Source organism: Asterias rubens, chromosome 7, assembly GCF_902459465.1.
Source record: "Asterias rubens chromosome 7, eAstRub1.3, whole genome shotgun sequence".
In the NCBI taxonomy this organism is placed as follows: Eukaryota; Metazoa; Echinodermata; class Asteroidea; order Forcipulatida; family Asteriidae; genus Asterias; species Asterias rubens.
The window spans coordinates 15,033,544-15,060,627 of record NC_047068.1 but is presented as its reverse complement, the minus strand read 5'-3'; the positions used below and the strand labels follow the sequence as shown (position 1 = coordinate 15,060,627).

Below are 27,084 nucleotides of genomic sequence, written 5' to 3'. Positions count from 1 at the left end.
ATGTGATTTGATTTATTAGCCCCGTGCGTTCAAAAAGATACATCCCATTTCATGCCTTCTATGATAAACAGTCAAAGAAATGTAGAAGAATTTATAATTGGTACCTCCTCATGTTATAATGTTGCAATTTAATTATTCGAGATATCTAAAGAATTACAAAGGAATATCTCAAAGTTAGAGACATTCCAGAAATGAAATAATTTCTTGATCCCCTCCAGGCCAGGCACAGATTTAATTGATCTTTTCCATGGCATTTCATTCCAGTCCATTCCATTCCCCCAGTGGGATTTTTCCAAGGACACCCGAAGAGCTAAAAATCAATATTCTGTTCCCCCCAAAATGGCATACAGTCGTTTCAGGAGGAAGTACAGAATGCTGGATAGGTGTCAATGCTGCTTCTGGGAGTGTGCCAGGGTTGAAACCTGGGAATTGCTGAATACTTGAGGGATTTGCTGGATACCTGATGACTCAGTCACAGTTCAAGCATTAGGGATTCAACACGGTGCTAAAAAAGGAATTAGTTCATTTCAGAATCCTTGCAGTGTTCATCCCAAATAGTGCCAACCGTTATTTTAAAGCACAATGAATTGTGTGACTGTACATGTATGTGCAGAAGCATTCCAGGGACATTCAGAGAGCGAGAAAAGAAAGTCATAACCATCACTTATACATCTCATAATTATGGCTTAAAGGGACGTTTGGTATATAACTCGTCAAATTAATGGCACTTTGTAGTTCATAGATCTGTCATCTTCTCAAGTTGAAAGTAGTTTGACACATTGGGGCAGCTAGTTCTCTAAGCCACTTGAGAAATCCAAATACCGTACTACTACTAGGGTATAGGTATACATGTTCATTTTGGTCATCACTAGCAGTACAGCAGCTTTCAATAAAAGCTTTTTGAGAAACATTTCACTTCGATGGAATGTGGTTATTTGAAAATATATATACCCCAAATTTGAATATGAGAAGCCTTACTGTCAGTAATCTCAAAAACAAGATCATCTATTGAAAAGAAATTTTAAAATAGTTTTACTTAATATATACATCTCCATATAGGATTAAAACCAGCGAACGGTTCCATAAACACCAGAAGTATGCACAATGTACTTTCTGAATTCAAAAAGATTTCATCCTTGTAATGTGTTTATTTTGTTGTCACTTTTATTGAGTTTTTATTATAAATTCTCCTTATGACAACTAAACCTAAGTGAAGTTTTATTAGCTGATCAGTATTGACACAAAGGTCAGTGCTGGATCCTATAGTCAGTTTGATACTGATAAAAAGAAAGAAACACTACTTCCATCTCCCTTGATAGTAGTTGCTCGTTTTCATCTCGAGTGTTCTTTCCTTTCCCTTCAATCTCTTGCCAGACAGGTTGTCTCCTAGCTATTAAGAGACATCCTGTAATTGTCTCAAACCAAACTCTCCAATTGATGTGACATTCTCCCCCTTTCATATTAAAGCCAAATCATAGACTTAGTGAATCGGAACCCTCCATCAACATTATCTTTGATTTACGTGGGTCCTGTGGAATAGAGTGCTTGTCTGCATTGTTTTTGTAGGCCTGCAGTTTTATTAGGAAAATTGATCACAGTCAAGTAGCCCTGCCTATGTCAAATCTCATAGAAACAAATTAGGAACCAACCATCTGTATAACATAGTCCAACCCTTTGTAGAATACAGGATGAATTGTTCACTAGTTTTGTAGCCAAATGGCTATACCATGTAACAGCATTTGCTTTGTATGAGTGCGATAATCTACACAAATCCATGCATAGTGTGGCAACAGAGTCAATTAGAATACATGTGCCCTACACACCAGTGTGTAAAAAACAAATCTTCACCAAACCCAAGTAAAGTTCTTTATCCCTTATTCAAAATAGACATATAACCACTGTTAAATATAATTCAACGTGAACACTGATACCCCCCCCCCCGCCCCTCTACTTAAATCTCTGCTCTCGGTTTGAAAGTAGAGGATTTGGGAATGCATCCTTAACCAGGTTAAATCATGGTTGAATCCTCTCTTATCTCTATACATCCCTGCTTTACCCAGCCACTACTTATACACGTTAGTGTGAATTCCCTGGGGGCGAACATATACCCCCCCCCAACATAATACCGAGTAGATTTCACTGTTTCTATATAACCCATGCTATATATAACTTGGCTCTGTGCATATCGAACCCATTTACCTGTAGGGTTTTTATCACCTTGATAGCAAGACTAAAAAATGTGAACTATATTGATGACCTTTTTGGTTCTGTCCTATATGTTAAAACTCTCTCTGAAGATCATTGCTACTGAACATCCATCTGCAGGGGGTTGCATTTTGGATCAAGAGACATTCATTTATAGTCACTTTGAATTACCATACAGTTGTATAGCCCTGTTGGGATTTTTTTTTCTGTCTTACTCTGTTTCTTAGTCCGGTGTGTATTTCTTGAGTTTTCTGTATTTTCTTTTCCTCCCTGTGCCCTGCGGGATTGCTTGTATTGATCTGTCTGAAAGATGACCTTTCCAGTTTATGTAAATCACTGTGAACATCTCACTCTTATTGGACAGTCGAATCAGTGCATCCATTCATACGCCATGGGGTGAATGTCAAGATATGTTCTCTACTCTTCTCTTTCTATTCCCGCTCAAAATTTCTCCAATTATCTTGGTTTGCCTAACGGCAAAGGTGAAGTCAATACTCGAAGAAGAAGAGTGTATTCTACCTGATTGCGCTTGAACAACTATTCTTATAGATTGAAAGGAAGACAATAATATAGAAAAATATACTATACATTGACTGGGCCCCTACACACTTGTTTCTGTGTGCCTGTTTTAAGAAAATCATACTTTGGAACTGCATCAAAACAAAGCTTGTGTACATTTTCGTTATATTTTATTTAATTTGAGGGGCTGACCCTTTTAAAGCAATAAAATACAGTACTGGTGTTAGTTTGGCGAAAACTTTACATCCGATATTGTGCGAATTTGACCTAAAAATTTAGATTTGAATTTTAAATCGTTTTTTTTTTGTTATAGATTCCAGAAAGTAAGGCACATTGAAAAGCTTGAGGACAATAATAAAAACTAGACTGCGCTTTCACGTATAAGTACTAATTTTCTTATTAATATGGATAGAAACAATAATTTTAGAACTACGAGATCGAGTTGATTTACTGATTCTGCACAAACATTTTAACTCGCGTGCGTAATGTAATGTGTTGTAAACCAAGGAGTTTTTTTCACTTGCGTAGGGCCTAAAGGCCTATTGAAATAGCCTATACCGGGGCAGATGTGGGAAATATACTTCGAGGACTGTACATTTGACGGTACAAGTATGGAATTTTGCGCACAGTCACTGTATTTCGTGAGAAAAATATTGACCTATATAGGCCCATTGCCAGATTTAGAATTTCGATGACAAAAATACAGGTAAAAAACCCCGAGCAAAATGGCTGCGGTTGCTTCCATATGAAAATCTGGGATGGCCAACCGGTAACTTTTCAGTTCAGCATCTCAAAAAGACTGCTGCATTTATGAAGAAGTGTTGTAAAGGACATTCACACACCTGCATTCTGCATCTGATTACCCATCTTCTTACTCAAACACTTGGGATTCTCAGCATTGCACATTGTAGCTGTCAATGCAATTATTATTATACTACACAGCCAAATTTGAAGACCCCTTCAAAGTAGACATGGCCTCTAAGATATTTGTCTGTCTCAAAATCGAATTTTGTTTCCGTAGCTAATGACTCCTTCAGTTGAGGCACTCTTGATTTTAATGAAAGGGTATAGGAAGTGGAGAGACCATATCTATACAGGCAGACCATAACGAATTTTCAATCTGTATTGTAACCTCAGATAACCTTGCAATCAAATTGGCGTGATATGCAAATTAAGTACAAATTTACATATCCTCTCATAATGTTATTGCTTCAATCAACTTTATTTGCAGTTGTGTTTTAAGGGGGTACAGCTATCTTAAAAACAAGTTAAAATAATTAAGGATTTGAAACTTTGCATGTGGAAGTATAATAATAGGGGAGATTTGCTGTAAAGCACCATATTTCAATATTTTTTAATGATTGGGTCGAAAAGAACCAGAGTCAAGCATCCTCCTGAAGAATCATCCTTAATCTGAGAAGCGTTCCTGACAGTGTGACGCTTCTCAAATTAAACTTTTGGGGCGGGCATACACCAACTTTTGTTTTACAACATCACATTCCGTTCGAAGTGAAATGTTTCTCAAAATATTTCATATACGCCTATGTCCAGGCCCTCCTTCGAAAGATGTCGATCGTAGGCTTCTAACCATAAGATGTTTTGCCATTAATTTTAAGAGTGAATACCAAAACGCACACCTTCCCTTTAAGTCCAAGAGGACATGTAATTGTAATCGCTGTGAAACAATTTTTTAGATTCGCAGGTAGGCTCCTTCTCTCTATTTTGATATTTTTTTTACGCATCTTTAATAATTAAATTCCCTCCTTTGTGAATGTTTGTACATCTCCAGCGAGACGTATATAATGTCTAGCAATATTATTGGCGCAAACAATGAGTACAACAAAAAGTGAATATTCTTTAAGACTACAGGTACAAAGAGATAAGGATGTAACATCAAAGGTTGCTAAGCAGTAGCTATGCAGTGGCTCCCCATTTGACCGTGCCCTCTCTGGGCATAGTCTTTATGCATGAAATAATGAAATTAAGACACAGAACGCATCTTTGTAGTTATTTGTAGAAAAAAAATTCATCAGAGGACAATGGAGATGGGAAGTACGCATTAATTAATATTCAAATAATAACAATTTGTGAAGTCAAAAACCTCTCGTCCCCACCATCCATTAAAAAAATGTCATTATAGCAGAATTTATAAATAAAGCATGGTGTTTCGATATTTAATTTATTTAGTGTTATTTCAGGGGGAGGCAAATGATTAAAATCTCACTTCGACCACTACCATGTGTACTAGGGTCCTTCTTTAAAATTGCGGCAACCCGTCCGGGGACAAGTGGTTTGTGCAGACTTCTTTATGGAGTACAGGGTGATGATATCACTCCGCCCATAATACTAGAATTATGATTATAAGGGGGAATGGTGCTATTTGTCTTCAACGTTAATATTATTAAACATCTTAAAGTACACACAAATTTAGTAAATTACTCTATTTAGCAAGAAAGATTTTTCACATTTTGTTTATAACGTTTATTATCAAAATCGGGGAACTACATGTGGGTGTATGGTGGCCCTTTTCGAAACCACGGCTTCTGCTTTCAATTCGGCAGGCTCCGCCCTCTCGTCGTCTGAAGTCGATCCTGAGAGCACGCCCCATAATTTGTCGAATCAACTGAGGGGCCAAAGCCCGTTGTTTCGAGAAGGGCCGGCCCGTGTATAAGCGAGGACATGCGCACACTGTGTGTTCAACTAAACAAAAAAAAATATGGCGCTTTTCGTGCAGCACATGTGTGAACGTTTTAGTGTATCCATTAGACGAAAGAAAACGTCTCAAAATGACATGTTTTTGCACTTGGAAAAGTTGACAAATGCCACAAGAATCGAGGAATATTTTGGTAAGTAACTGTTGCTTTTTGAATATGTAAATGCAAAAATAATTATGTTTTTCGTCGTCGAGTGTGCCTCATTAAAAAAATTGAGCTGAAATGTCTCTTTAGAGCGCCCCCTATCGACAGGAGTAGGACAGGCATGTACAAATGTGTGGACACATTCATCATCACAACTTGAACCAAAGAGTATAAGGACAGAAACTGTGACGAGAGGGGGAGTGGTCTGCACAATTTGTATCCTCCTCTTACCAGTTTTCACGGTATTATGCCTTTTTCTTTGAATTGGGAAAAAAATAAGGAAAAGTTTCCGTATGGCGCCACCACTTTTTCATTCGAAATAAAATAATATAGTATCTAATTTACCTGATTGATATATATCCCTTTTTGTTAAAATAAGTGAAAGAGTGGTGGCGCCATACGGAAATAATAATAATAAATAATAATGGAAATTTATATAGCGCCTATCCATGTAAACATCCTCCTGGGCGCTGAACAATTAAAAGAAAACATATTAAAATCCATACAATTAAACACCCAAAAGAAAATACAGTAAACATGTAATAAATGCAGAATTTGTGCACAACAATCGATGATTAAAAAACACTGAGAATAAACCCTAGTTAAAAAAAATGGAATTGCTACAGAGAATACAAAAATATATGTACATGTACTTGTACTTAGTGGTTTAAGAAAGCACGCTTGAAAAGATTTGTCTTAAGGCCAGCCTTGAAGGTATCAACATTACTGGCTTCCCTAAGTTGCTTAGGAAGCTGGTTCCACATTTCAGGGCCAATTACAGAGAACATCCTATCACCTGCAGAAACCAGCTTCGCTCTGAGGCGGATCAACAGAGTAACATCACTAGCAGAACGAGTAGATCTAACTACAGGCCTAGTAGCAACAAGATCATACAGATACAAAGGGCAAAGACCATTTAAGCATTTAAAAATTAACAAACACACCTTAAAAATAATCCGATACCTGACAGGAAGCCAATGTATATTAATGTATAAGCCAATGTGTTAGCCAAAAATAATAATGGCATATATCAACCGATGCCCTAATTATCTTCTTGTTAATATGAAGTGTGCAATATTGACGGACATTGAAATGTTCACACCACACACCGATCTAGGCTATTCAACTGGCCCCATTTGTTTTGAGTTTTTCCTGTTTTCACAACAAACAAGAAGGTATGGATTCCCAGAGACCTGGTAGGACGTCAGTCGTCGGTCCTACCAATAGGAACACAAATTTAACTACAATTTTCTTTATTTTTTACCTGATTTGAGAAGCTGAAATTCCGTTCATAAATTTATAGTGTCCCTCACTATATTCTCAACGAGTTATGGCTAACAAATATATCCATGGTAGTTGCGATAACGTAACCCTCCTTCCGACGGCCCCATTTTTACCCCAGTTTTTGTCAATTTTTCTTCGAAATATTTCCTAAATGGTGTTTTGAGTATTATGCATTTGCATTAGACATTGCGGATTAAGTTCGTACCCTCAGAATTTGTGTAATGATTTTTTAAAGTGGTAAAAATGGGGCAAATCTGGTGACTAGCTGTCGAAATTGAACGTGTTGGACCAGATCAACCGTTTCTGCTTGAAACAAACTCGTAACCCTCCGGCCTGGTGGCCGTCGGGAGGAGGGTTACGTTATCGCAACTATATCCATGGAAGAAGTTATTTCCGAAAATATGTCGAAGTGTGAATAATTATTGGCTTTATTTATTTTTAATAAAAAAAATTCCCCTTAATATTTATAATAAAGCGTCAAAATAAAAAGTGATAATTGAATCACCAAGCTGATGTTCAAATTATAATATTTATAATAATATTGATACGAGGGTTTAAACAAAAATCTAAAAAAATATTAGAAAATAATATAAGGCCCATGGCTTCTTTAAGCCTCTGTATTTTTTTCCAACGATTCACACAATTTGATCATCATGAGATGTGACTGAAACTTTTTCGGTGGGCAAATTCGTTGTAGATGGCCCCAACATTATGATAATTTTTGTACCTTGTAGAAATGCCTAAAATAAAAAATTAAAATTGTGTTTACAAGTGCAACTAACCAGTAGAGCCTTACATGTACGTGTCTCGATGTTTTGGTCCAAGGAGAGGAGACTCTTTGCTTTGCAAGTCAAACTACACAAATTTTATCTAGGGACTGTTTACATCGCGTGCAGAGAGGTAAAATATTTGCCTCGATTTTAGGGACACCTTGAAAACAGGACGTCCTGCGATATAGCATGGTGGGAGGGGGTGCATAAAGTGTCAGTTTTAACGCACGCTACATATGTCCAGCCCAACATTGAATTAAATACATCTTATGCTACCAACCTCCCCTAAACAAATTGCCCCATTTACAGGTTGGTGTAGTGAAAGCCTGAGTGGTAGGACGTCCTTGGTATAAGGCCAACAAAAAAAATATGTTGGATTGCCCTTTCTCCCGATTTTTTGCTTTGGTCGGTCGGTCGGGATATTTTGTTTTTGTTTTTGTTGTTGTTGAGATGTCAAAGAATGCCCTGCCAAAATTGCATACACATTTCTGGAAAGATCTGTTTGTCAAACAAGCAAGGTATTTCATCTTATATATCTCGCTTCAAGCGCACTTTTTGCAACTTTATTTTGGCAAAATCCTTTCAAAACTATTACCGAGAGTCATTTCATTCACCATGTTTTTCGTCCATTCAATAACAAGCGATTCCATATAAGGGCATTACTGGCAACAGCGCTCTCTGTTGTTCAATGGATTGTTAGACTGGTTCCTTGTGAAATCGTGACATCGGATAAACGGGCGTGCGGTTTGATATGTGTGAGAGGGAAATCGATCTCCGTTGCGCTTTTGTGAACGTTGAATACCACGACTGTGTTGCACCATGGTTGCACTGGATAATTATTGTTGTTGACAGTAAGTAGTCAGCCGAAAATAAATATTTGTGTCAAATCTACCATTTTGTGAGCATAAAATATTCATGAAATCACAATTCTGAAGATAAAAATAAAAAGGGAAAACCCAAACGAAAATAAAAATAAATAAAAAGCCGCTACCGAGATTTTCTTCATTTTACGGTCGGTCGGTCGGGACAGGGCAATCCAACATATTTTATTTTAGGCCTAATAAAGCTTCTTTACAATGCGAACACAAACTTGACTAACATTTTCTTAACTTTTTTACCTGATTTGGAAGTTGAAATTCCATTCATATATTCTTAGTGTCCCTTATTATACTTTCAATGAGATTGAGTTTACAGCTAACAAATATATCCATGGAAGAAATTATTTCTGAAAATAAGTCCAAGTTCGGTACTGGCGATGTGATCATCATGTACCAACTGATAGTGTGAGCTCATGTGCGCATGGCTTTAAGTGTAGTGCCGCAAATGGCATTATGTTGAGTGCAATATTTGAATATGACCCTTTTTAAATTTGCGCAAGCCAATCGTGCATACAAAACAAAGGAAGAGGTAAACGAATTTTACGCTGTAAAAAAATTGCAGCTTGCGCAAATTACAAAAAGGGCTGTTACATCTCCAGTGATGGGTTTTACAACTTGCTGTCAACTGGTTTGGTGCTGTCAACTGGCCTTCAACTCCTCCTATATACATTTAAAATCTGGAGGCAAAACCAGGAGTCACCCAAATAATTACAACTTGAGTCAAAGTTGTGGAATCCTACAACACTGTGTTTTGGATGGCTGGTGGTATGGTGCACCCTACAATTTACAAAATATTAATTTATTTCTCATTTTATTTCATCTACAGATGAACTAATGAAGACAGAGATGTCTGTTCTTCAGTCACTGTGGCTGTCCATCCAACTGAGCAGAGATTTCTCAATCTATCAATTTTGAAGCCTAGGAGAGTCTCCAGAAATCTGCTTTCTCTATTCAATCAACGTCCTGATTTACAGGTACGATTCTTCACATAACTAGTCCTGTGTTGAACCAACTGGTATTGGAAAATTCTGCATCATTCAATACTCAGGTTCTGTTTATGTGGTGAAAACAATCCAAAACAACCGAATTCTTGTAAAACGAGATCTCGCGTAAAACCATGACCTCATATTCTATAAACAGAGCACTAGGTCTGCATACGCTGCAGGCATGAACAATTAAATGGGCACAATCATCATCACAACATTGTTAGTTAAACTGTGACGAGAGGGAATAGTCTGCACAATTTGTACACTTAGTAGGATTCTACATTTATTCAAATCCATAAGGTACTCATATCGGTATTTAAATATCATTGGAATCACAGCGCACAATCACTATCGGGTGATTTAATGCACATGCATACTTTTAAGCGACAGCCAAGTTGCGCGAAAGTGACGATGCCCTCTGTTGCCCAGTTACATTAAGGACATGAGACTTTCAACTCCATAAAGTTCATATTATTTCCACTCAATCATTTAAAATGACAAAATATAACATTACAGGAAAGAAAACTTAAAAGATTAAGTGGGGGAGGTCTCCTTAAAGCAAGCTTGTTGGATAGAGACCCACCCCACCCCCTGAATTTGTGTAATACGTATCTATAAGAAAGAACAATGCAAGAGTATACTGAAAAAATTGAAGCCACATAAACTGGTAACACAGGAAAAGACACGGATAAACACAAACAGGACAACGCAGTAACATTGGTTCAGTACATAGCTGCGTGGAGACGAGATAAGTAGACGACATTATTGGTGGAAATTGAATCAATTAAATAGAATAGTGGGCCTAACACAAACAGAAAATTGATTATTACAATCAAATAGGGTATTTTTGTAAGAGGAGAGGACAGTTTTGAGCTTCCATTTTTTCTTTTCTTATAGAGTACCTCTATAAGTAAGTATGAATACTTAGGTCCTTAAAAAGAAACACAGTTATGGATTGGTTGAATGAACACTGGGAATATGGAAACCATCTGAGTGTGTAGTTAGTTGGATAAGAGTGGATTTGAGAATTAAGCATATTCTGGGAGGATTTGGGTAATTTATTAGAAATAAATTGATTCATGACTATATCGACTCAAATAGTTTACTCACTAAATGTTTAACTTTTACGCATTCCTATTTGTTTTGTCAACTTGTACAGATGAACTGATGATGAAGACCGCAGAGATGTCCACTTTTCATTGATGGATGGCTGTCCATCACACTGAGCAGAGATGTCTCATCACTGATGAAGTATTGGAGAGTCTCTCATCAGCAGTCTACTTTGACAAATCAATCAGTTTCAAATTTAAAGGTGCGAAACAAAAATTGATGTAAACCATTTAAAAAAATATATTATATGAGCTTAATTTCTGAAAACAAGTACCAATTAAACTACTCCTCATGTGTGATGGGAATTTGCTTAGTTAAACAATTTGTGTTTAACTTCATTCTCATTGGACCTCCACGGTTTACTCATAGAGGTAGAAAGCTATTATAATTCTCTGTCTCAAGTGCATGCGATTTAGGGACCATTCCATGCAAGCTCTGCTTCTTAATTGGATCCCTTTTTAGCAGTGTCACATTTCATCTAATAATAATAACAACAATAAGAACACTTATATTGCGCCGGTATCCACCACAAGTGATGCTCATGGGTTTTGAGGGCCTCTTTTGAACTTATGAATAGAAGACATGTTACGGATATTAAGAGGCAGATTATTCCAAAGTAAAGGACCAGCATGAGAAAAAGCCATGTCACCCAAATTGTTGTGGGTTTGAGGAACAACTAGTAACAAAGAAGTGGATGATCTAAGACATTTTGAAGGATTGTAACGGGTAATTAATTGGCAATTAAACTTAGGAGCAGTTTTGTAAGTACTGTTGGTTTTGGGATCCTCCAGAAGCCTATTGTTTTGGACCCCATGGTCAATTGTAAAGGTCAATATGGCTAAAACAAAAGAAATGTTGTCCAGGCAATTACTTCAGAAAGACTTGGCGTATCAACTCCAAACTGGATTTGTGGATTCGACTCAGGATCCCCCAGAAGCCTTGGAAATGTAAAGGTCATTATGGCTAAAACAAAAGAAATGCTGTCCAAGCAATAACTCAAAAATGAGGTTAATCTCAGCATCTCATTTGTGTTTGTCAACACCCCTTTCTTGTTCAACACCCCTTTCTTGTTTCTTTTGATACTGTGGGAAAATGAATAAACCTTGAATCTCATTTTTTTTTTCATCTACAGATCAAGTGATCCAAACAGAGGTTGTCAGATCATCAGTCATAGTAGCTCTCCGTGTCGCACAGATGCTGAATATCCAGTTATCTGCGTTTTCTCAGGTTTGTTATTTTTGCATATGTTGAGATACACCAAGTGAGAAGACTGGTCTTTGACAACTACCAATAGTGTCCAGTGTCTTTAATTTACCACTTCATACAAATTTAAAAATGATACCTGCCAGATGTCAACGGTTACACAGCCGTAGATTGAAATTAATTGGATATGGCTTTTTTGTAGGTATGTTCAACTTTTTAAAATCTTGTTTCATTTACTCAGATCAACTAATCCAGACAGTTGAGAGTGTCTGATCTTCATTCATAGTGGGAGTACCTCGGCCTTGAATAATCAATCAAATTTAAAGGTATGACACTTTATTAATAAAAAAAACCTTAATGTTTGTAAGGGTAACCCAAGTAGTTTGGGTTAATATTCTGCTGTTCCTTGGTGACTAGCGTAAAAATGCTAGCAATCTTTCAAAATCACTGATAGCATGGGCCAAATTCACTTTTCTATCTATCTTCCATTCAGTACATTCCTCCAGCGGAGTTTAATTGTATTTAATGAATGTGCAGAAATGAAAACTTTTGCCTTTTTATCATGGCTTGTAGTAAAGAAGCATAATGTGTGGCGATATTTACTAAACTCTAAAGAGTACTTGTGCGACTAAGAGTTCAACCCTGGTGTGCCTCAATCATTGAGTAGGATAGAATCTCCCTACATTCTTGACTTCTAGATTAGTGGCCCTGATGGCCAACTTCAACTTTGAAAGTTTATTAAGTTTTAACTTGATATACAAATTGTTTTACCTACTACTACGTGCAAAATAAGATTGTCCACAAACTTGATTTTGCCTATAAGAATTACATAAAGTAATGCAACATGAACATGCAAAAGTTCCAATAAATTTAATGAAGGTATTAAATCTTGTTCGTGTTCCCTTTTTTCCATCTTCTATGAGGTCAACTAAATCCAGACAGAGAGTGTTGGATATTCTCAAGGAGTTTGCGGCCCATCATACAACCATCAGCATCGATGCCTCAACCTGTTTGTATAGTTTGTAATTAGTTGTAGATTACAGGTGTAGATTTTAGGTTGTTAATTGTGTGGTGAATTGTTCACACTTTCCATTGTGTTTAGAATTGATCACACTTTCCCCTGTGAAATTCTGCACTTCCCCTGTGTTTTTAATTTCTTGCACACCTAACTTGTGTTGTGAATTTCTTCCACTTCCATTGTGGTGAGTTGCTCATACTTTCACCTTGTGTCGTGAATTATCAAGTTTATAAACTGAAACGTTGTCTAGGGCTGAGTTGGAAGAATGTTTCGCTATCTGTTCTAGCACATTCATTCTATGTAGATGTATGCTGATGTATGGAGTTGACAAACTTGGTTGCCATATAGTGGAGCCGGTATGGGAATTTTTCCCCACAGGGGTTTTTGCCCATCTCACATATCAGCAATTAGCAGGCATGCAATAACTGATTTGTATGGTTTTGGTTTCACAGCCATAAACAAAAAATTCAAAAACACAGCACAAAACATTGCTGTGCTTGGAATTCTGGAAATGTCAAATCTTTTATCAAAATATAGTGTTGCATGACTGAAATAGGAGACACTTTAGTGTCTAAATTCTTAGGAGTCAAGCAAAATTTGACTGTTTATTTATTAGTTTAATATTTTGGTAGATCATTCAACGTTTCGGGTGTGCCAGGGTGCGTCACACTGCCTTTGTGTGTTGAGTACATACACTTTCCCTTGTGTTACTCCGAGTTGCTCACACTTCTTTGTGTGTTGAGTACAGACACTTTCCCTTGTGTTACTCCGAGTTGCTCACACTTCTTTGTGTGTTGAGTACAGACACTTTCCCTTGTGTTACTCTGAGTTGCTCACACTTCCTTTGTGTGTTGAGTACAGACACTTTCCCTTGTGTTACTCTGATTTGCTCCCACTTCCTTTGTGTGTTGAGTACATACACTTTCCCTTGTGTTACTCTGAGTTGCTCACACTTCCTTTGTGTGTTGAGTACAGACACTTTCCATTGTGTTACTCTGAGTTGCTCACACTTCCTTTGTGTGTCGAGTACCAACACTTTCCCTTGTGTTACTCTGAGTTGCTCACACTTCCTTTGTGTGTTGGGTACAGACACTTTCCCTTGTGTTACTCTGAGTTACTCACACTTCCTTTGTGTGTTGAGTACAGACACTTTCCATTGTGTTACTCCGAGTTACTCACACTTCCTTTGTGTGTTGAGTACCGACACTTTCCTTTGTGTTACTCTGAGTTACTCACGCTTCCTTTGTGTGTTGAGTACATACACTTTCCCTTGTGTTACTCTGAGTTGCTCACTTCCTTTGTGTGTCGAGTACAGACACTTTCCATTGTGTTACTCTGAGTTCCTCACACTTCCTTTGTTTGTTGAGTACAGACACTTTCCCTTGTGTTACTCTGAGTTCCTCACACTTCCTTTGTGTGTCGAGGACAAACACTTTCCCTTGTTTGGTTAGCCACTTTCACCTACTGTGATTTGTGTTTAGAGTTGCCCACACTACCCTCTGTGTGGTATACTACTGAAACGTCCCCTTTAGTTTATAACGATCCATCCCTTTCACACTCAAAGATGTATGATTCAGATTCGTACATGCCAAATTCACAAAACAAAATCTTTGGAAATCATAGAAAACGTTCCCTTGCAGATAATCAGGGCACTCCGATTGTCTTCTTGAAAAACAGTTTTACTAGTCAGAGAGCACTCTGATTGAAACTGTAAACAGATATTTTAAACAAAACTTTGCAGAACTTTTGGATCTTGATTAAATGAAAAATGCAAACTTGTTCTTATTAACAATTAATTCTGAATCATACGTCTTTGTATTGTTTAAGTTACATGTACGAGTTGCTCCTACTAAAAACCGAGACCATTTGAAAGAGTGAAACTTAAACAAAATAATGACTTTTCTTGCAAGTGAAGCCATTATTTTTGTTTCAATGACCAAGCATAAAAATAAAACTATGGCAATCTCAGTAAAATTTTCAAAACGTAATGACTTTTCTTGAAAGCGAAGCCATTAAGTTTGTTTCCTTGACCAAACATGAAAACAAAACTAGGGAAATCTCAGTATCTTGCAGAGATATGAAAATTTCTTTAAAAAAGAATTGCAATATTTGTTTTTTTGTTGCTAATATCTTTCAGATCCTGAGGGAAAACAACAGTTGTTTTTTGCTTTTCTTCAATTATGTTTGTTTGAGGGTCAGGGTTTTTTAATGAAATTTTCAAGATTTAAAACATGGAGTCATTGTGTAGGAGCAGCTCATTTTGATGGATTTAGTTAATGTATGTTAGGGCCTCATCCAAACCCATGAAAAACTCGCAGAGTTGTGCAAACACCTGTGCCTGTTGGTGGACCCCCTCGGCTGCCTGGAACAAGTGGTGGTCCTGCGGGCCCGGGTGCAATGGAAGGTATGTTCTTTGTTCAGTGAAATTCTTTTAGATGCACAACTAGTGCTCTCCTTCACTGGTGTAATGCCTTACAAAATTTGACGAGCTAGAGCAAGCATTTTTGGAAGCATACATTCATACTAGGGCCTGAGCTGGAAGGTAGTGGTTGGTCCCTAAAACGTTCTGGTCGGCAAGATCTCTCAAGACGTCGGGATGAGGGCCCCTTATTATTTAGCCTTTTGTTGGTCACGTCATTCTTTTGTTTTTGAGTAAACAGGTCTGTACTGGGGATCTTTTGAGATCAGCAAAGGTGCCTTGAGATGTCTTCGTTTGAGCCAATGGAATCTGGACCCAGTGGATGATGAGGACTTCTATCCAGTTGATGATATGAGGGCTGGAGAAACATGTTCTGCTTGGTCATGCCACTTCACATCCAAAATATCTAGTAAGAACATGAATTTTATTGCCTGTTGATACCAAAGATGACATTGGATTCCTATAATTTGTAGTTGTTTAAAGTTGGATGTTTTTGGAAGAGGTCAAAGGTCAGGTCAGGTCTATGTCAAGGTTCTTAGGGTCTGGTCATGGTCATATTACTGCATGAGATCACAGATTTAGTTTTCAAAGCAATACCAAACAGAAAGTTTATCATGAAAGTTCTCTAAAACTTTTTAAGATTCACAACTAAAACTTAACATTTAAATATTAACTGAGACAATGGTTTTAAAGAATTTACTAGGTAGAACCATGGAGCAATCTAGTTTATTGCTCCATGGTAGAACTAAATTCATTTCCAATGCAGCGACTAAAAAAAAAAAAAAAAGTTTATCGTAATTGATAAAGTTTCTACTTGTGACATTCCCAACTAAATCTTATTCTAGGATTCAAATTTTAAAATCCAATATAGGCCTATGTGGATCTAAACACTTGCAAGGTTAGCGTTTAAATCTTTGGAGAATAGATTTGTTTAATTCAGACTAGGGTAGAACTAAATAAGTGTTCAAAACGTCAAAACAAAACATAGTTTATACTTCTCTAAAAGCTTGTACATTAACAACTAAATAGGATATATGGATTTTAAATTCCAACTACTGGTAGATCTAAACACTTGGGACATTTACATTTCAATCTTCTGAGAACAGTTTCTAAAATCAGACAAGATAGAATGTAACAAAATTCAAATAAAATCCACACAAAAAATAAATTATAAAAGTTCACCTTTCTTTAAAGCTTGGGACATTCACAACTAAATCTTATTTTAGGATATTAATTTAAAAATCACAAAAGGTAGAACTAAACACTCAAGGCATATTAACTTATGGTGGGTTGTTTTTTTGTTTGTTTTTAAATTAGACTGGGTAGAACTGCACAAATGTTCAAAGCATTGTTTGTACATAATGTTGATTGTAATTGTTTATACATATCTACAAGCTTGGGACATCACACTTAAATCTTACATTAGGATTGAAAGAAGAACTAAATGCCTAAAACGTTAACATTTAAAGCTTATCTGAGGATATGGTTTTAAAATTATACTAGGTAGAACTAAACTGCAGTTTGTTCAAGTTCAAGTTTGAGCAAGCACGTATAATGGAATTTTTCAGCATTCTGTCCATACTAGCTAGGGGATGTTTACTTGTACAACTCAATCTCCATATTGTGTCAAAGGTCATAAATTGGTCAGCCAACATTTAAATCATTGCATGAAAGGTCACAGGTCATTTTGAGGTTTCAAAGGTTGCAAAGTTCTGTAGGAAAGTTTACAGCACAAAGGCATCTTGGCATCAGGTTATTATTGCAAGCATACAATAGGGCTAGTCTTTTAAGTATAACTACAGAAAAAAAACAGTGAACCTATGTGTTACCCAAAACAGGGGTTTGATCTTAAGAGCCAAAATTAGTTTTTGTCACCATGAGCAAAATTGTTAGTCAATCTTTGACAAAAAGTGAAACCGTTTGGTCATATTGTTTGATACTAACTTGAATAGGAAATCAAGTTTTGTTGTGCGTTGAGACTATTTCAGTGCAAACAAAGTGAAAGTATTCATTCAAAACCTTCAATTTAGGAAACAGTTGTGCCCTAAATTGCAAAGAAATTCAGTCCCTCATTTATTAGACAATAATTTGAGGGGGAAACAAATGCAAAAAATCATGCTTGTCGTTTTTGTTAGTACAAGCCCAGCAATGTTGTCGAACAAACCAAGCGAAAGTATTCCTTAAAAAAAAAACTCAACTAAGGAAGTAGTTGTGCCCCAATTTCCAAAGATCTTTAGCCACCTATTAGATAACACTTTGAAGGGAAAATAAGTTAGGCCTATACAAAAGTTTTACCGTACTGTTAGGTCAATAATATTCCAGTGGGAAAAAAACACAAGCAAAATTATTCCTTTCCCAAAAGTTCAGTTCACAATTTAGGAAGCAGTCGTTTCCCAAGTTGCAATGAAATTGTTTCCTCATTTCATTTAGTTTCTTTTTAGGCCAACAATGTTTGATTGTAACCAAAGTCAAAGTACTCCTAATAAGACTGCAATTTAGGAAACAGTTGTGCCCTAAATTGCAAAGAAGTTTAGTCCCTCATGTTATTAGATAATAATTTGAGGGGAATTACATTGTTTGTTTTTATTCTTTTGCTTGCTGCTAGGCCAAAAATGTTCACTGCAAACCAAGCGAAAGTATTCCTACCAAGTTTTCAATTTAGGAAACAGTTGTGGCCTAAATTACAAAGATCTTTAGTCCCTCATTTCATTAGATAATAATTTGAGGGGGAATTAAACGGCATAATTTTTTTCTCTCTTGCCGCAAGGCCAAAAATGGCCGACGCAAACCAAATTAAAGTATCCCTTTTAAAACGTCAATTAAGGAAACACTTGTATCCTAAATTGCTTTTTTTTTCTTATTAGTCTTTTTGTGAACATGCGTCTCTTTTTTATAATATTCAGAGTTTTTTTTAATCCATAGTTACAGTAGATTTTTTGAAGTGTTATCTTTATCTTAATTATTACTTTCTCTAAGCACAAATACTGAAAATCTTATACAAATAACTCCAGGGGTTGACGTTTACTTTAGGGTCATGTAGTAGTCTTGAAAGTAACTCAAATACTCTAGTTCTTGATAAATCTTAGCTTTGTTGAAATGTGTTGTCGTTATGGTCAAATTTGGTCTCTTTAAGGATGGTAGACGCTATATGAATCCAATGTCATCTTTGTTATCATTAATTGGCTAACATAGTGAGAAATTGTCACTGTTCAGCTTACTAAAACTGTTCAAAAATTTGCGACGTTTGCGTCAATACGTTATGCATTTTTCTAAAAGCCTTTGGTACATGCAATGTGTTTTACACGTCATTGTCAATTTGATTTTTAATCAAAGTTGGCCCAAAACAAGTTCAGTTGTAGCCATTTTGTTAGTTGACTACATCTGAGCGTTCAAATTGCAGCCCCATGGAAAGCAAGGGGGAAATTAGTGGCCAGTGCAAGATTTGTTTCTCCAACCAGCACACCATCATCTGGATAGAAGTCGTCATCATCTGTCGAGTTAGGATCCCATTGGAACAAACGTCAACATCTCCTGGCACCACCAGTGCAGCTTGGTTGCGAGACAACAATCGGTGAAATCTTAGGCCCTTGAGGGCACCAGTTCATTTAAGCAAGCAACAACTGCCTTCTGCTCAACACTTGCATCTAAAACGAAGCGCAAAATTGCGTCTAGCTCGTGTATATTTTGTAAGACATTACAACATTGAAGTAGACACTAGGAGTACATCTAATTGAACTTCACTGAACAGAGAACATATCGACCATTGTACTTGGGCCTTTAGGTCATCACGAGTTCCAGGTGGCCGAGGGGGTCCACCGACAGGCACAGGTGTTTGCACAACTCTGCTTTTTTTTTGGCCAAATTTTTAAATAAAAAATTGAACATAACTCTCCTTGTATCTTGTGTTTTATTTGCCTCAACCCTACCCCCCCCATCTATATTGAGGGCCCATCTTACCCTGGTGGAACCCTCCCCCACCCTGTAGGAACCAATTGGCAAGTCCCCACAGGGTGGGGGGAGGGTTCCACCAGAATAAGATGGACCCCCCAGGCAGTCATTTTTGCTCACAAATGCAATTAGGTGTGTATACAAGTCGCTTTTAGCAAGCAATTTTGCGCAACGAAACTCCCATAAAATTAATACACACCAAATTTGTTGCATTGTGGAAAAACATGGCTGCCAAGTAGACGAGTCAAATAATAAGACAAACAGAGTTAAATAGCATCAGCCTTTATTCTTGTACACATAAAATAACACTCACAATTTGATAAATACACATGTTAGGGCAAAATTTGATAAAAATGTAAGCCTATAGCCTTATTGCATTTTAGAACAAAATTTGATAAATACACAAGCCTATAGCCTTGTTGCATTTTGAGGCAAAATTTGATGAATACGCAAGCCTTGTTGCATTTTAGAACAAAATTTGATGAATACGCAAGCCTATATATACATATGTAGCCTTGTTGCATTTTAGGAATTTGTTTTGATAGGACGCAAGCCTTGTTGCATTTTAGGGCAACTTGTTGCATTTTATGGCAAAGTTTGAGCAACATTCGATAAATACGCCTTGTTGCATTTTGAGGCAAAATGTGAGAAAAATTTGATAAATATGCAAGGCTAAAGCCTTGTTGCATTTTCATGCAAAATTTGAGCAAAATTTGATAAATACGTAAAGCTTGGCAAGGCTAAAGCCTTGTTGCATTTTGAGGCAAAATGTGAGAAAATTTGATAAAAATGTAAGCCTATAGCCTTGTTGCATTTTAAAACAAAATTTGATAAATACGCAAGCCTTGTTGCATTTTAGGACAAAATTTGTAAAATATGCAAGCCAATAGCCTTGTTGCATTTTGAGAAAAAAATTGATGAATACGCAAGCCTTGTTGCATTTTAGGACAAAATATGATGATTACGCAAGCCTATAGCCTTGTTGCATTTTGAGGCAGAATTTAATGAAGACGCAAGCTTATATATAGCCTTGTTGCATTTTAGGATTTTTTTTGATAAGACGCAAGCCTATAGCCTTGTTGCATTTTAGGGCAAAATTTGATAAATTCGCAAGCCTATAGCCTTGTTTCCTTTTAGGGCAAAATTTGAGAAAAATTTGATAAATATGCAAGGCCTTAAAATTTGATAAATATATAAAGCCTTGTTGCATTTTCATAAAAAATTTGAGCATCATTGGATAAATACGCCTTGTTGCATTTTTGAGCAAAATTTGAGAAACATTCAATTAAAAGGCAAGGCTAAAGCCTTGTTGAATTTTGAGGCAAAATGTGAGAATTTGATAAATTATGCAAGGCTAAAGCCTTGTTGCATTTTCATGCAAAATTTGAGCAACATTCGATAAATAGGCAAGGCTAAAGCCTTGTTGCATTTTGAGGCAAAATATGAGAAAATTGGATAAATATACAAGGCCTTGTTGCATTTTTACGCAAAATGTGAGAAAAATTTGATAAATATGCAAGGCTAAAGCCTTGTTGCATTTTGAGGCAAAATGTGAGAAAATTTGATAAGTATGCAAGTCTGAAGCCTTGTTGCATTTTGAGGCAAAATGTGAGAAAAAAGGGATAAATATATGCAAGGCTAAAGCCTTGTTGCATTTTCATGCTAAATTTGAGACACATTCGATAAATAAGCAAGGCTGAAGCCTTGTTGCATTTTGAGGCAAGTGAGACAAATTTGATAAATATGCAAGGCATTTTGAGGCAAAATGTGAGAAAATTTGACAAATATATGCAAGGCTAAAGCCTTGTTGCATTTTCATGCTTAATTTGAGACACATTTGATAAATATGTCAGGCCTATAAGCCTTGTTGCATTTTATGGCAAAGTTTGAGCAACATTCGATAAATACGCCTTGCCTTGTTGCATTTTAAGGGAAAATGTGAGAAAAATTGGATAAATATGCAAGGCTAAAGCCTTGTTGAATTTTGAGGCAAAATGTTAGAATTTGATAAATTCTGCAAGGCTAAAGCCTTGTTGCATTTTCATGCAAAATTTGAGCAAAATTTGATAAATAAGCAAAGCTAAAGCCTTGTTGCATTTTCGTGCACAATTTGAGCAACATTCGATAAATAGGCAAGGCTAAAGCCTTGTTGCATTTTGAGGCAAAATGTGAGAAAATTTGATAAAAATGTAAGCCTATAGCCTTGTTGCATTTTGAGGCAAAATGTGAGAAAATTGGATAAATATGCAAGGCCTTGTTGCATTTTCATGCTAAATTTGAGACACATTCGATAAATTCGATTGTTGCATTTTTAGGCAAAATGTGAGAAAAAATTGATAAATATGCAAGACCTTGTTGCATTTTTGCGCAAAATGTGAGAAAAATTTGATAAATATGCAAGGCTAAAGCCTTGTTACATTTTGAGGCAAAATGTGAGAAAATTTGATAAGTATGCAAGGCTAAAGCCTTGATGCATTTTGAGGCAAAATGTGAGAAAAATTGGATAAATATGCAAGGCTAAACCCTTGTTGCATTTTCATGCAAAATTTGAGCGACATTCGTTAAAAACGCAAGGCCTTGTTGCATTTTGAGGCAAAATGTGAGAAAAATTAGCCTTGTTGCATTTTCATGCAAAATTTGAGCAACGTTCAATAAATAAGCAAGGCTAAAAGCCTTGTTGCATTATGAGGCAAAATGTGAGAAAAATTGGATAAATAGGCAAGGCTAAAGCCTTGTTAGCCTTGTTGCATTTTGAGGCAAAATGTGAGAAAAATTGGATAAATATGCAAGTCTGAAGCCTTGTTGCATTTTGAGGCAAAATGTGAGCAACATTTGATAAATAAGCAAAGCTGAAGCCTTGTTGCATTTTCGTGCACAATTTGAGCAACATTCGATAAATAGGCAAGGCTAAAGCCTTGTTGCATTTTGAGGCAAAATGTGAGAAAATTTGATAAAAATGTAAGCCTATAGCCTTGTTGCATTTTGAGGCAAAATGTGAGAAAAATTTGATAAATACGCATTGCTATGTAGCCTTGTTACATTTTGGGGCAAAATTTGGTAAAAACATCAGTTATGTTCATGTTCAACACCATCTTCACATTTGCTTCACATGTTGATAGTTCCAAGGCTGCAACAGGTGTCAGCCCTCCATTAAGTACAGCTTGAATCTCCCTGGGGTCGTTCATTCAGGCCTTGCTTCGTTCATTCAGGCCTTGCTTATGAACTGACACTGTTAACTTTGGTGCTGCTTCGTGGGTGACAATCGGTCCTTAGGAGATGCAGTTGTTAATACCACCTCGCAGTTGGTTCATATGTAAAGTAAAGCAATTATTCTTGCATTAGGCTTGTTTTAATAATCGGATCAACTCATCAATTCAACAATTCAAACTTTTGTTTGATGGTTTTTCACAGTATGCACTACATAAGGAAAGAATAAACAAAACCATAGTCAATGGTGTTTATGATTTGGCAAGAACCTGTATCTCTTTTGGAAAGGTGTAAAAAGACATTTTGGTTTATTTGGGGGGGGGGGGGAACTCTGATGAGCAACGGGCCTGGGCTCCGCTTAAGCGCTTGAATACAAAGGGGCAAAGACACTTCTGGGGGGGGGGGGCTTTCAATGTATCAAACTTCACATTATGCATTTTTCAACCTCATTGGGGACAAGAGGGTGAGAGAAAGGGTTTTAAGCAAGAGTTGGCGTCTACTTAATACTAAAATTAAACACTAACTATGCATCAGAGTGCTATGAGGGACTTAATATCCCGGCCCTTATCAGGCTCACAGCTAAATGTCTAAGTTTGTCTTCGTAGTTGTATAAAGTCACCTGTATGGCATACATGATGGACACATTGAGTTGTCGGTGCCAGCAGTCTTCTTGATAAATGGAATGATTGGAGCTGTCAGCAAAAGGTACACGTCTGAGAGGAATAAAAACAAGTGAACGAGTTCAAGTTATTTCAACAAAATGTTGTTCCCTTAGAAGCACTGGACACTTATGGTAATTACTCAAAATAATAGTTAGCACAAAACATTAAGAGAAATGAATTCCTCTGAAGGAACATAGTTTTTGTGAAGGAAGTAGTTTCTCACTAAAATATTTAAATTGAATTCAAGACCTCATCTTCTTTTAGAGTGAAGCGTTGCTAAGAGAAGCCAAAACGTATGGCACCGCTTACTATTAACATGAGCACTCAATCGAATGCATGAATCCATTGATCAGTCCTGTCACTACTGAGACATCTCGCTCCTATGACCAAATGCTGCCCCCCCCCCCCGCCCCATCCATGCAAATGTTAAGTTTATTAAAATAGTTTGCTGCTAAAACATAGGATTCAAACTGTAGCCAGCTACTAGGGCAATCTCGGTGGTCTGTAGTTGTGTAGACATTTAATTTGTAACGGCAAAGGTGGTGAGTTTGAACCCCACCTGAGTAATATGCCTTTTGATTTTTTTTTCACATGAGTGCTAACACACATTTGTATAGGTCAAACTAAAATAATCTTCTTCATCCCCGATGGAAATTTAACACTTATTAGCAAACAACTGCTGCCAAGTTTACTGCATTTGTGTATGTCGCAATGTAGTTCAACTTGTACCTTTATTTTGTTACTTACCTGTAGAGAAAATGGACCAGTCCTTATTTTAACTTACCTTTTTACAAACTTAGTGGAACAGTCTTATTAGCATAACTCAAACTAGCTTAGATCACCAGGTACATGTACACTCAGGCAGTGGTTTGCCTCATGCACTGTTAACCAAGTGGTATATTCCTTTCATTAAAATTAGCTTTTGTTGTTGCACCATTAGTTACTTTGTTCATATAGTGGAATGTTTCTTTAAAGTAGGGTTTCATTAGGCTTAATCTAGCACGTAGAAGTAACAATAAAATTGAAAACTTGTTATAAAGGCCTATATGGAACAATATTCCCTATCTCATAACATTCTGTGTTTACCTTTTCTTTGAGACCTCATCTTGATTATAACTTGATTACGGATCCCCATGCAGTAACATGCTTAGTGGAAATGCACCTGTTCTGGACCACAGTTCTCCTCACTATAAAACACAAACAACTAAGACATTAATATGGTAAACTTATCTTCCTCCCAAAGAAATAAACTTTTTGGTCTTCAAAGTAGTATGTTTGAAGTAGATGTTGGGAGTACGCAGGCCCGTAAACAAAACTTTAAAAAAGGGAAACAAAAGTCCGCCCCACAATAGAAGCACACAAAAAAACCTAAATACACCAAAAAATCCCCCCCCTCAAAAACCACTTCTTCTTTTTTTTATGCAAAAAAGGTTAAAAACAAAACCAACAAACATTTACGAAATACAATCTGTCCTCCTTAAAAAACAACGCCCCAAGAACCACCCCTCCCCCCAAAAAAAAACAAAAATAAAAAATAAAATAAAAAATAAAATATAAAAATACACAATTGCCCCCCCCCCCCAATCATTCCTGGACTCTCAGCCCAATAGAGGGCACACTTAAAAAAACACCCAGGTGCGCCCTAGATGCATGGCAGAGATTCACCCTGTTAATTATCATAGTGTTCACATTGTCTATTTTCAATAAGCTTGTAACCACCCTCTTCAGTTCAACTAATAGCCCATTCAAAGCTGTCACGGTTGCCCCGTAAATAGTGCACAATAAGCTGGACTCCCTCTATGTATTTGCCACATATTGAGCTAAAATGCCTCATTAGAGCGCCCCCTATCGACAGGAGTAGGACAGGCATGTACAACTGGGTGGGCACAACCATCATTACAACATTGTTAGTTGAACTTTGACGAGAGGGAGTGGCCTGCCCATTTGTACACAGATATGGTTCTACATTTATTCAAGATTATCTCTTCCAAAAACTGCGCAATTTGACTACAAAACCATATGAATACTTATATTGATAAAGTTCATTTTTGGCGATATGCTTTAACTACTCATTAGTGAATCTGCATGTGTGGTCAAATGATTGATTGTGGGCAACTTGTACACTTGGTTTATGAATATTAGGCCAAATAAAAAAATAAAAAGTTGATTGCCCTGCCCGCATCCTTTTTGGGGCCGCATCCTTTTTTTTAATACTATTTTTTATTTTTTATTTTTTGTAAAAAAACAAACAAAAAAACCCAACATGTTTTTAACCATCCTTTCAACAGGACTGGCCTAGGGGCTTTTACCGAATCTAACGTGATGCTTTCAAACACGTGTAACCTTCTGTTTCGTAAAACAAAATGGGAACCACAAAATGAGTGAATGCCTATTTAGCAAATCTTTTTAGTATAATAATAATCCGACCCTGTTAACCTCATGACCTGGGTCCTCATGCAACAAATCGATATATAAAATAAGTTTGCAGTGGGTTCAAACTGAAGAATTGGTGGCCTGTTTGATTTGAAATACTAAGCGACCGCCTTGGAAAAAAATTAGAAATACAAAATAAAGAGGCCCTCATCCTTCTCTTTTTGGAAAAGTTTGCTTTTAGTATGTGTCATTACTAGGAAGTGAGATTTCCAACTCCATATTCTCGTTATGGGGCTGTCATGTTGGGTGGGGGCAAGACTGGTTACGTTGTCTTCAAATTAAATCAAGCCATGACAGCCACACTCTCAGCGTGAAGGTTGCACCACCCGAAAAAAAAACCTGAAACATAAACAAGTAAATGAAGCCATAGCACCCCGACACTACGAATGAAATTGGGAACATTTTCCAAAATCGCCACCAGTTTATCCCCCCTTAATTAGGCCCAACTCTAATTCCACTAAATTTTTACAGCACTTTTGCAGTAAGTTTTGTGTAAATATGGATGGGCGTTTTATAAGGCTTCATTTAGCCTTCATTATGCAGTGTCCGAATCTACAGGTAAACAGGTAAACAATGTCACCACGCGTGCGTTTCGAAACTGCCGCCGTGTTGAACGACAATGTCTATTGTTTGCCTCATTTTTACCGTTTCAGAAACTCATAATGAAACGAAAGAATTATTCTACGAATGCTATAAAGCATACTCTACTCACCTCTTTCATTGTTGTAGTTATTGTGTCGACTTAATTACATGTAAATTGTGGAAGAACATGAGAGAAAATTCTTGAGCCTTCAGCCATTTTGTCTTGCAAGAGGGCACACCACGTGAGTAATTTGCATATCACCAACGTCCCCGGGACCGGGACAAGCCATTAACGGTGATACCAAAGCAAAGACGTTATGAGAGAACTTTATTTTCTTTATAATGAATGGACGATATAGTATAAATGATAAACAATAAACATTTATATATTATAAAATTTGATAGTTTAGCTATTAGTGGATTTTTGAAACTGTTTTGGAGAGTTTTTGAGCAAGTATTAGGAAAGAAGGAGATTCGAGATGTTTCAACCCTAAATGAACACCCCCATTAAATGGAACGTGCAAGCCATTTCGGTATGTCCTGGATCCAGGGGCCGGGGGGGGGGGCAGTAGTAGATTTTAGCAAAAACAATGGGAGGTATAGAGGGAGGTTTCATTGTATTCATAACTAATCTGCAAGGTTTTCTCTGTATCTAAGACTGAATAAGTGAACAACTGCTGGGGATTAATGCAAATAGAAAGTGTGAACATGTGTTTGAGGCTGGCAGAGGAGAGGGGCGGGAGGGCGAACTGTGGGGTTAAAGACACTGGTCACTATTGGTAATTGTCAAAGACCAGTCTTTTCATTTGTTATTACTCAACATATGTATAAAATAACAAACCTGTGAAAATTTGAGCTCAATCGGTCGTCGAAGTTGTGAGATAATAATGAAAGAAAAAACACCCCTGTCACAAGAAGTTGTGTGCTTTCATATGCCTGATTTCAAGCCCTCAAATTCTAAATCTGAGGTCTCAAAATCAAATTCGAAGAAAATTACTTGTT

The 27,084-nt window shown here is 36.9% G+C and overlaps 2 long non-coding RNA genes across 3 annotated transcripts; one reads left to right on the top strand and one right to left on the bottom strand.

Annotated features, from left to right (window-relative positions):
• The first annotated feature begins 5,412 nt into the window (after positions 1-5,412).
• LOC117292912 lies at positions 5,413-13,560 on the top strand. Its single transcript, XR_004519333.1, has 6 exons — positions 5,413-5,570; positions 9,341-9,488; positions 10,660-10,812; positions 11,743-11,837; positions 12,055-12,139; positions 12,737-13,560. It is a non-coding gene; the product is annotated as an uncharacterized LOC117292912 (long non-coding RNA).
• An 8,116-nt stretch (positions 13,561-21,676) lies between these two features.
• LOC117293004 lies at positions 21,677-26,305 on the bottom strand. 2 transcript variants are annotated; one of them, XR_004519347.1, is made up of 4 exons: positions 26,213-26,305; positions 24,154-24,254; positions 23,025-23,118; positions 21,677-22,493 (listed from the first exon to the last, which is right to left on the bottom strand). It is a non-coding gene; the product is annotated as an uncharacterized LOC117293004 (long non-coding RNA). The 2 variants fall into 2 exon arrangements; XR_004519346.1 differs by having other exon boundaries at positions 21,677-23,118.
• Positions 26,306-27,084: the final 779 nt, after the last annotated feature.